Raw genomic sequence first — 11,199 nt, forward strand, 5'->3', positions numbered from 1 at the left:
ATGAAATATGAAGGAGCAGAATACAGGAAAACAGTGCAGACAATAATAAAAGAAGCACAAGAACCAGCCAAACACCAAATCCAAACATTAGCCCATGTTGTACAGTCTATACAGTACATATGCAAATATGGACTGCCATATAGACGCCACTGCATGTGACACAATTGGAATACACATCACAAGGACTTAGACAGTTCCAAAAAAATTGTGCTGCATTTTAAAATTGGAATTAGAACGACACAAGAAACCAGTATTGCATGTTCAGTTACAACTTCATTGAAACGGCCTTTTAAATGTCAAGTCTGTGTACTCAGTATTGCCATCCTGCTCCTGCATTTTTTTTTTAAATTTGGTTATAATTGTAAGATATTTTATGATGATATGCCTTCAATTCCTAAATTAAAATAGAGGTTAGATAATTAAGCCACGGACAGAAAAATACACTGCAGTATATTCAAATGAGCAGGGCTCTAATTTGAGCATGTGCCCAAATGAAGGCACAGAATCTATTTGAAGAAAACTGTTTGACATGCAGCCCACATCTCCAGTAGTTAGTAATTCTTGTGCAACAGACAATTAGAGGAGATACCTCTGCTGTTATCGGCTGCTGAATCTGAAGGCAGATTCAAATATTAATAGCCTGAGATGCAGGCAGCACCTGAGTCTCGGGAACAACAAAGAACAGCAGATATCCTGCAAGCAAAACACTTACAAGTGTTGTTTTACCCCCTTTGTACTACTCTCTAGCACTGGACATTTCGACTTACAATGAACTGCTTCAAGTCTTTTATAAAACATGAAGACATTGAAGCATAAAATACACAACAGCTGTTTGTGTATGCACTCTTGGTTAATGTCAGGTACAACTGCCAACTTTTGAAGGATAATAAGTGCAAGCAACAAAAATGAAGGAACTGAAATAATTTAGCGATTATTCAACCCATGTAAGATTTAGTTTTTTCTCTTTTTCTACAACTGGTTTCCTGCTAAAGCTATAAGGTTAATTAACACTGTTCTTTAGAGAGGTGTTACATTTGAAAGCAATTATTGGAAATCGTCGAAATTAGAGATAAACAAGATGAGAGAGAAATACTGAAAATGCAACATTGTTAAATGGTGAATTGTTACATTTCATTAATAACAGGAACATCTCTTGAGGCATGTACTAATAAAACCAAGGGCTTGAAGGAAAAATACACTACATGAGGCAGTGGTAGATTACTGGCTTATTCAACTTTAAAAAGTGTGGATCTTGCCTGCCATAGAAATCGTACCTGTGATGTTGTAGTCATAGAACAGCTTGTATCAAACACCAGGCCACTTCACTCTGGCAAAGATGATGTGGCAGTAGCTTGGCTTCATCTCTGAGCCTGCAAAACACAACAGAACAAAATGAAGCCCATGCTGCTAAAAACCTGAATATACCTCTACTTTCATAGTTTTCAGTTCTCAGGTTTAGAGCTTTGGACCAAAAGCAGTCACCATAAAGTCAATTTTTATATAGTACCATTTTATTTTCCGATGCCAAAGCACAGCCTAAGGTAGCTTTCACACTGACAATAGCACTGCTGCAAAGGCTCAAGCTTCCTCACTCATTTCAATGATACCACTGCTTTAGCTCAGCGGGGGATCCTGTCACGGAAGGATCCAGCAAAGCAGTTGGTTCTGGCTCTTTCTGTCCCACATCATAATGTTAGGGCATTCAGCAAAATACTGGATATTCTCACAAGCACACATTTCAGCTAGATTGCCTTGCAGTATAGACCTTGTAGCATTGTACTAATTTGCTGCCTACCTGGGCAGCATTGAGATAGAGGAGAAACTTATTTCTGCGGTGATTAACTTTCCAGAGCTGTGCAATCAGACCTCGGAGGAGTACAAGGGCATAAACCGCTGTCTAAGCATTTTAAGCCTTCATCCTGGTCTTGTTTGTTTGTATTTCATCTTCTTTACCTGCACCCTGTGGCAAAATGCCCAAACTTACACAACCTTTTGCATTATTTTTCCACAGTGCTATTGTCGGTGTGAAGGCTTCCAATGCAGCATTGAATGTTCAAATGATGATCAGACAATGTTGTTGTACTCCCAGAACATTTGAGTTAGGTAGAAAAACCTTCAGACAGCCTACCACAGCAGACTATAGAGTATTGTCCTAGGATAAGCAAAATAAAAATCATACACCCCTGAAGAAACATTTCTATCTGCGCTGCTCACTAATTAGAGTCAAATAATTAATGTGGACATACAGTAACTGTAAAGGCCACTAAAACATGTAGAGCTACTGCAGCGTGAGAGCAGAACAACGGCATCACAAACTGCTATAGACTCGGCAGGAAGTGGATCGTTTCAGGGGGCTAAAAACAGTGCAACGTGTTTTTCAACTTCCCCCTTGGGACCCGGTCACAGTGGTTACATATCCAAAAGAGTGAAGGTTTCAGGTGTTCAGAATGTATGTTGCGTTGATAAAGGGACACTTTCCTGCAACTGGAGTTGATATGTAGTAATGAGAAATTCAGTGAGAAAATTACAACACTAAGTGGATGAATAGGTGTTATTGTTTTGCCAGGAGAAACCAGACTTGTGGCATTTTTAAACTCTCAGCTGGTAAAGAAATAGCCTGATAATCAGACTGAATTTCCATTTTGTTGCCCTTCCTTCATTAAGTCTGAAACTGTCCTCATGTTAGCCGATTTCTTGTTTTGTTTTCCCCAATCAACTCCAGTGTGGTTGCTAAGAACTTTTTTTTTTTTTTGATCAAAGAAATTTATTTAAAGAGTACCTCAACAATGAGGCATTGCCTATATTTCCCACAATGCAGCTCAACTGCAGACAAGGGAGATTCAGTTCAATGGGAGATTCAGGTGTGTTATGCTTAAAGACGATGTGTTTTCACACCACTAGCCTCAAGCAGAAATGAAGAGCAGGCTACAGAGATCTGGTTAGATCTCTTCTTTCTAACTCCACACCACCAGAAATGAAACATTTTCAAATGTGAAGTGTTCAGCCTGAATTACAGCTTTCTCTGGAGCCACAAAACACTTCAACATCAGTCACATATCATGCAGCAGTACTCCCCAACATCTGTAAACAGACTTATGATTATATCTGTTTGTGGACAGAAACTAACTCATTGAGGTTTGTGACCTTTCATTCAGTCCCTATTTTTCATGAATGTGACTAGGTAACTAATTAGCAACATAAAAAGATGACACCTCCATCCTTGTCCACATCTACTAAGCTGTGACTGGATAACTGTTTCTCCAACTGGCTGAAACACCTGTAGATGGGCAGAATACCAGACCTATTTGAACTGCTAAACAAATTGGAGATGTTGGCAGCAAGTCAGAGGTCTGGAGTGAGGCTAGAGATTATTGCAAAATTCATCTTGTAATTTAAAATTTTTCTGCTTCCTGTGAAGTTTCAGAGGTGCTAATAATCAGCATTATGACTAATATTATACAATGTATCAGAGGAATGGTCAACACACTGAAAACTGACTCTGAGTATCAGCCATTCCACTAACCGGGGTCACAATACGATGACTCTGCCCCCAGCCAAGTCTCCAACTACACCCATGCCCACTCACACCCTCTTCAACATCCGGCTCACACTAGCAAAGAAACCATTAACAGTAATGAGAATCGATGGGGGTGTTAAAAGTATTGGCAGTCAAGCCCAGGAGCTGCTCTCTGTGCCATCTTTATTAGTCTGGAAAAACAGTGCTGGTCTCTAGCCTGCCAGCTCTAAATAGGAGTGCATTGATCAGAAGCTCAGGCCAGGTTGAATTCAGCCCTTTAATTGTCTGTGTCACTCCTCATTCTCATTCCAACAGCTGTCAGTTGTCTCCCAGGTAAACCAAGGCAACCATAACATGTGGCACTTCCTACAGAGGCTGAGGTTAAAGATCAGCCAGAATACTGCTTACATAGGAATTCATTTTGCAGTAATCTTAATCAGTTGAGAGCAAGAGAGAACATCACACACATCTGGTGTCTCTCAGCAAATGAAGCACACCTTTAATTCTCTCACTGTAGTATTTGCCAAATGCATTTCTTAAATTCAACTCAGGAAGGTCATCGTTTCATCGCCACAATCCAGATTCTGCACAATCCTTAATGCCCTTTCCTGGTTCTCCCCTGCTGGCGACTTAGTCTCCTTTATGGACATTACAGTAACATTATATTACTTAGTTTGCCAATTAGCATTACTGAATTAGCTACTGAATCTTGCATAAACAAACTGTAGATTATATATAACATACATACTGCATATTAAAGCAGTAATTTAATGTAATTTACTGTGTTTTTAAAGTGCTGGAGAACGCATTTCCCTACTATCACTGAAACATTTATTTCTATAGAATACACAGCAAACCTGCAAATAAGCAAAAGACTGCTATGGCAGAAAAAAGTCTGGTGGCCAGAGTAAAATAGTTGCAGACAAAAAGGGTTTTATCTGCCAATGCCAGTTAAAAAAAAGATTGACATTTCTTTAAAAAGTACCAGTCAGTGGCTGAGATGAGAACAAACAGCGCCCAGTCTCTATGTACAGAATGTTTGAAAATGCAATCCCAAATTATTGTTATTGATATATGACTGCATACTTGCCAACCTTTCCCTACTAATCTAATGCATTACAGCCCCCACAACCCCATGCATTTATGGAAACTTATAAAACCTGTGGTGTCAAAATTATATATCAAACCTTTATGCAGAAGAGAATTGTGTATTATGGTTTCTGTATTACACCATTTAATAAATATATAACATTGTAAAAAGCTGGTTGTTTTTATTCACTAGCCAAATAAACATTCATGGGACATTGGTTCCTACATTGGTTCAGTCTATATATCTCTGATTCTTCCAGCACTTCCTTTGAGGGAGTCAAACCAGTGAAATCCTTTCACACATTAATCCAGATGTCTGGCTGCTTAAGACACACAGCTCTGTCAGAATTGTATCCTGGCTTTAGAGCTGGAGTCATTTCAAATGTCTTGGCAGCTAATCAGCTGCTATCTTTCATCAAGAAGACGCAGCGGAGCCAAGCCTATCTTCACAAAATCTACCAGGGTAAGATTGTGTTTCAGTTGTACAGTCATTCGAAGCTTTACTGTTTGATAGGTTAATCACATAAACAAATCTAGTGTGTGGAATATATCTGGCAGCCTGCTGCAGAATTTGTACTGGATGTAACAAGGGTAAATAAATAGGTTTGTTTCATATGTTATTCTCCATAAATCCTAAAAATGAAAGCATGCACACATAAAACCAGAAAAGTAAGACAGAGAGAAGCCAACTTGTAAAATCCAAGGAAACAATTCCAGTTCCCATTAGTTTGAAATATGTAGATTTCATTCAGACAGGACACAATAGCCAAGGATAAAATATGCAGTGATGTTGTGACCACATTTTGCAATAATCAAAGTCCTCAGAGCTCATCACTACAACTGGAGATTTAGCTCAATCACTAAAATTATAACCCATCATCAGCACTGCCTGATTAAATGTGTGGTTTTCACCTTTATGAATAATATGGCATTTGTGAAGGTAATTGCTCAGCCCAGAGGGCTTTAAGCACTGAAGTCATCCACAGATGATCACGTAGACAGTGCAAAACAAAGAATAAAGTAACTCACATTGTTTTTCAGCTCATGCATTTGAAAAGTGATGCACGTATGAAATCTGATCATGTTTGGGTGTGATAAACACAGCGCCATTTCCTGAGCTGGATTAACACGAAAGTGCACCCCCTTCTAATTGTCAATGTCATTGCAGCTTCCAGACTTACTGGGGTATGAAATTAATTTACTTCACACCTTTTGGAGACTTCACATGATCCAGATCAATGTCCATTGAGATCTCATAAGGAGATTTACTTTAAAGCTGAAAGCCACACAGCCTAAATTACTGACCACAGAGATTGATAAAAGATATTTTAGTGAGTTGGTTAGACCAATTTCAACAGCAATTCATTGTGCCTGAGGAAAAAATAGGTTGTGTATAGCAGGTCAGTGTTTAGGACTAAATGGAACCTGTTATCAGGCGCTGGACTATGCCCGGAAAGTAAAACTAATGCATTTTACTTCTGTTTATCTTGGTTATACGCTGCAAGTCACTGTGGAATTTTCATTCATGTTCTATGTTACATAGGCTTAAAGCATATCCCATGTGGCACTCGTAGTATTGAGCAAGTCCACTGCTCTATTTCTTAAGCCTACTGGGAAGTGTACAGCGTATGCTCCCATACTGTCATTTAGGCCAGTTTATTTTTGTACTGAATAGGTAGGAGAAGGAACATATATTTATTTTTAACAGCCATTTGAGTGAAGTGTGACAGAAGGTAACATAAGACCTCTACAAGGGAGGTGACTATAATTAAGTTATCAGCTTTGCCCTCTTGTTTACCCTTGCATAAAGTAAATAAAGTTGTAAATAAGACATGTCCAGACAGTTGGGGCAGGCAATATGTCCTAAAATTTATATTACAGTATTATTATTTTTTCAGCAGCAGTATTACATCACAGTACAAAATTAGAGGGGATACTCAAGTCAACTCGGCTTTAAAAACATGAATCTCTACTTCTTTTCACTCTATTAGCAATGCAAGAGAACATATCTTAGGACAGAAAACATGATTAAAAAAACAGATGTGCTTATTGGCTCAAATAGGAATGAAAATGAGGTAGAGGTCTGGACTACATGTGTTTTGGGAGGAGTAGCCTGCCCCATAGCAGGTTTATTAGTAAATGTGATGTGATTCATTCTCAGAGTTAGTTGTAACAGCCTGTTTTGAGCTGTTAGTGAACTGTTGCTGAGCAACCTGAATCTAAGAAATTAAGAATATTTGGGGGAAAAAAAGGCTTTTCATGTGTTTCATGTTTACTGTTGTTTTATTAGTAGTAGTTTTCTCACCTCTGAAATGAGTGCCACATCATTTGTGATCTGACATACCACAACTATACCAGGCAAACTGAGAATTACATTAAACTTAACATCTCTGAAGAAACCGAAAGCTGACATAACCTTTTATATCTTAACCCACATTAAGAAAGTTATTCAAAATGACACCTGAACACAACACAAGGAGCTAAATCCTGGTCTCTACATTACACAACTCTGAGTTCAAACAGACTTGAAAAATAATACTAATTGTCCTACAAACTCTATTAGAATTCATACAGAAACTGTAAAATGTGTCAAACAACAAAAAAACACCTTCAAGTTGTATAATATATGCTGCAGTGCAAACATAATCAGTATTTCAGTTACAAATAACAGTAACAGTGTTACTTCTTTGACACTAACACACTCCTGAACTGTTCTGTTTTACAGCTGTCTTGCTGGAAATTAAAACTATAGTGTAAGGTGCTCATATGTAAAAAAAATGAGCTGCCAGAAGGAGGGGATCAAATTCATTGCATCCCCTTTGGGAGAGATAACTATAGAATAAAAATGCAGAACATGTCATGCGTGTCAGTGAAGCCTTAAGCCAATTAGGGCAAAGTTCTGTCATCACAGAGGTGGTTCCCAATTGGTGCAGCTGGAGCCAGAGCAACTGCAGCACCTGATTCAGAAAATGCAGGCATTTTGCTCCCACAAGTTTTAAAGTCGTGTGAGACTCTGCAGCACCAGTGAAAGTCGCACAAAATTTCTAACCAGCATGCACTGTTTGAAGTCCAGCATTGTATCACATTAAGTCGAGTGAGCCTATTGCCTGTACGTGACACGTGAACATAGTTCAGCGTGTTGTGGGAAATAAATTTCCTTTGTGTGTGTACTAAAACCAAAACGAAGGTGTGTTTATGACGGCAACAGTATTGCAAAATCCATGTAGGGGGACACCGATGACAGTAACAAAACCGCTATACCGCCCACTACTACCTGAAAACACTTCAGTAATACTGGATAGATATTGTTGCAGAAAAGCATTCAATTAAAAAATCCAAATTTTCTCTGGCTGACATTACCTTTCACTGTCATACAAAAGGAAAAATTATTCTACTGTTTAATCAGCCCTTTAGCAGTCACTTCTGTTATTTTAAGAATGAGAACTGGCAGCAGGACAATGGTGAAAGGTTCTGAGAACACTGAACCCACCTTGAGTTCAAAAAGCAGTCATTTTGTATATTAGCGACACATTGCTGGCTGAAACCTGCATCAATACATTCCTGCAACAAAACCAAGGATATTATACAAAACACTAGGGCTGACAACACTAAAGGAAAGCTTCACCTCTACATTGTTTGTAATTTTCAGCAATCATGCATCGTTTTATCCTTCTTGAGTCTAAGTGTGTTCTATACAGTTCTGCTATATAGAAAATATGAATATCAAGTTGAACTCAGTACCTGATGCCCAGCAGTAAAGGATTTAATTAAATCTAATTAAATGCAATTAAGGCAATTAAAAGCTTTAAACTTTAAACTTGACAATAGCACAATTGTCAATGTCAGTTCAGGTCATAATTTTGTCTTTGCAACAAATTACACAAGAAGTTTTGTAAGAGAAAGAATCCCTCTCATGCACTGATTCATAGATGTTATCTCACTATTCAATGTTCTATTCACTGACTTTTGATGTTTTGTAGCAGGTAGGTATTGTATGCACAGACCCAAAATACATTATTGATTCTCTGAAATGGCACCCTCTCACCACCTCTCTCTTTTTATCCAGCTACCAAATTCCCTTGAGGGTCAATAAAACATCTCATAATGAGAAATGTCACCTTTTCTCACCTCAAGTGGCACAAAAACAATTTGGTTCAGAACATGGGAATGATCTCCACATGGTGCCATCCACTGAGCTAAGTTTAGTAAGATGGCCTCTGGCATGACAGTCTAGTCAGACAGAGTTGGGGAATGAAATGACAATAGTGCTGGGGCAATTTCGCACAGGATGCATCAAAACAGAGGGGGCAGTCTTAAATTCATAACAAACTAATTGGCAGGTCAGTGATAGGCCATAATAATGAGATTATTATTGCAATATATAATATAATACTGCAAGTAATCAACCGCAGGCAGTATTTAAATAACATGTAAGGCTATCAGGAGGTCCACATAATTACTCTAAAAAAGGACAGAGGAACTGCTGCAATTTGAAGCTTTTGATTTCACTTTAAAACAATAATTAACTCCCACTTAATATGCACATTTGCTGCACTTCTTTCTCTGATCTGCATTTTGCCTTATTGGACAGATTTAGTACATAGTACTTACTTCAAGGTCTCCTGCTACACTGAAGCTTTAGTGCTGTCCCTCACTTGTAAGTCGTTTTGGATAAATGTGTATGCCAAACGAGTAAATTAAAATAAATATAATTAGAGCATAAAACAACAGCTAATAAATACCAGGTGTGAAGGTCCATTACTCAGCTTCATCAAGCTGATGATGTCAGAGGCCCTTAAATGCTTCTCAGGGCTTCTTGTTGTTTAGTAAATACTGGAACATCCTACCTCTTTATTAAGCATTTACCATCAGCAGCTATAAACCTTGGTAAATGGTAAATAGACTTGAACTTATACAGCGCTTTTCTTGTCTTACTGACCACACAAAGCGCTTAACAATACTTGCCACATTCACCCATTCACTCACATTCATACATCACACTCATACACTGATCAGGCCAAGTATCTTGCCCAATGATATTTCGCCATGCGGCCTGGAGGAGGATTGAACCACTGACCTTCTAGTTAGCGAACGACCCGCTCTACCACCTGAGCCACAGCCGCCCAACCTTCCTTGAGCAGTGGTCTAAAAGCTTCTAAGGAGCTGAAGTTGTTTTCTTGATGTTGTGAACAGTTGGTGCTGACACACGCTGATGTTTTATCTAACAAGCAGTATAGGCCTGTGACATCAACAGCCTAATTAATGCAACTGATTAATGGGCTGGCACATATCAGCTGTTGTCCTGCCCTAATCACTGTTTTTAAGTAATTTAGTTACACAGTTGCATCTAGTGCTTTGCCCATGGCAAACCTACATTAAAATAGTCAAAATAGACTGCAACTAATGATCATGTTCTTAATGAATTTATTCGCCAATTACTTTCTCAATTAAACCGACTAATTGTTTGGTCCAAAAAATGTCCTAAAATAGTGAAAAATGTCTATCACAACTTCCTAAAGTAAGGAAGCAGCTTGTTTTGTCCATTGAACAAATTCTCATAATTGAGAAGTTGTAACAGGAGAATATTTGGCATATTTGCTTGAAAAATTACCCATTAGGATTAATCAATTATCAAAATAATTAGCCAATTAATTTTCAAGAGGCGACCAATTGATTAATTGGCTATTTTTTTATGTTATTTAGACAGTGTATATAAGATAATATATGTTCAACAGGTACTTGGCTTTGTATTTGGTGTATATAACTTGCACTACAGCTTTCTATTAATGGTTTCCCACAGGGTTTTTTAAGTGTCTGTGAGGAGCGGTGTGTTCATCTGGAACTGCTGTAGCAGGAAGGTTTGGAGAAGATTTTGACAGCCTCTCTTCTTCTTCAGCATGAACAACATATTGCAGTTCAAATACTCTTTTTACCAAAGCAGCACTCCAGAGCTGTGATGCACTTGCAACATGTCTGGTTAGTTTATGATTGACAAGTGAAATACAAGACATTTTATACTACATGGCAGAATTGCACATTTAATCAAATTGCACTGTAGATCTGGGTTATGTGCATGACATGACATGACACACACTTTATACGTGGGCTCTGAAAGCAGAGGGACTGCCCACCACTCACAGAAACTTCAACTAATAACTAGAATTACTGTCTCGCCAGTTGTATGCCTCCGCCAACCGGTCAAGTTGTAATTTACATCCATGTCTATCCAGGCTCATGTAATATATGTAGTCCAGACTTTGAAAGAATTGATTGAAAGATATTAAGTGCATTATGTCATAGTTAGCATATGAATTGCTGAGTTGTGAGGTTACAGTGACGTTGACCTTTGACCCCTGACCACCAAAATCTAATTCTCAAAATCTGTCGGTTTTATTGTGTTTTGATCCTCACTCATTTTACCAACTGCTCTTAATCATCAAATAAATGCAATCAATCAATTAAAACACTTATCCTCTCATTGTGTCTCTCTCTAATGTCTCCTTCAACACCCATTTTACCAGCCGATCAGACACAACGCAACAGAGCACAACAAGCATGACATCATAAAATGTAACAAGAGGCCTCCTATTCTG

General features: G+C 38.3%; 1 long non-coding RNA gene across 1 annotated transcript in view; it reads right to left on the bottom strand.

Annotated features, from left to right (window-relative positions):
* Nucleotides 1-11,199, bottom strand: part of LOC111648181 (uncharacterized) — a 31,005-nt gene that overhangs the window by 16,007 nt on the left and 3,799 nt on the right. Inside the window, exon 2 of the long non-coding RNA XR_002760098.2 lies at nucleotides 1,275-1,370. This is a non-coding gene — a long non-coding RNA (uncharacterized LOC111648181). The remainder of the gene's footprint in view (nucleotides 1-1,274; nucleotides 1,371-11,199) is intronic.

Source organism: Seriola lalandi, unplaced genomic scaffold (assembly GCF_002814215.2).
Source record: "Seriola lalandi dorsalis isolate HSWRI2012SDOR001 ecotype SW California unplaced genomic scaffold, Sedor1 jcf7180002054972, whole genome shotgun sequence".
NCBI lineage: Eukaryota > Metazoa > Chordata > Actinopteri > Carangiformes > Carangidae > Seriola > Seriola lalandi.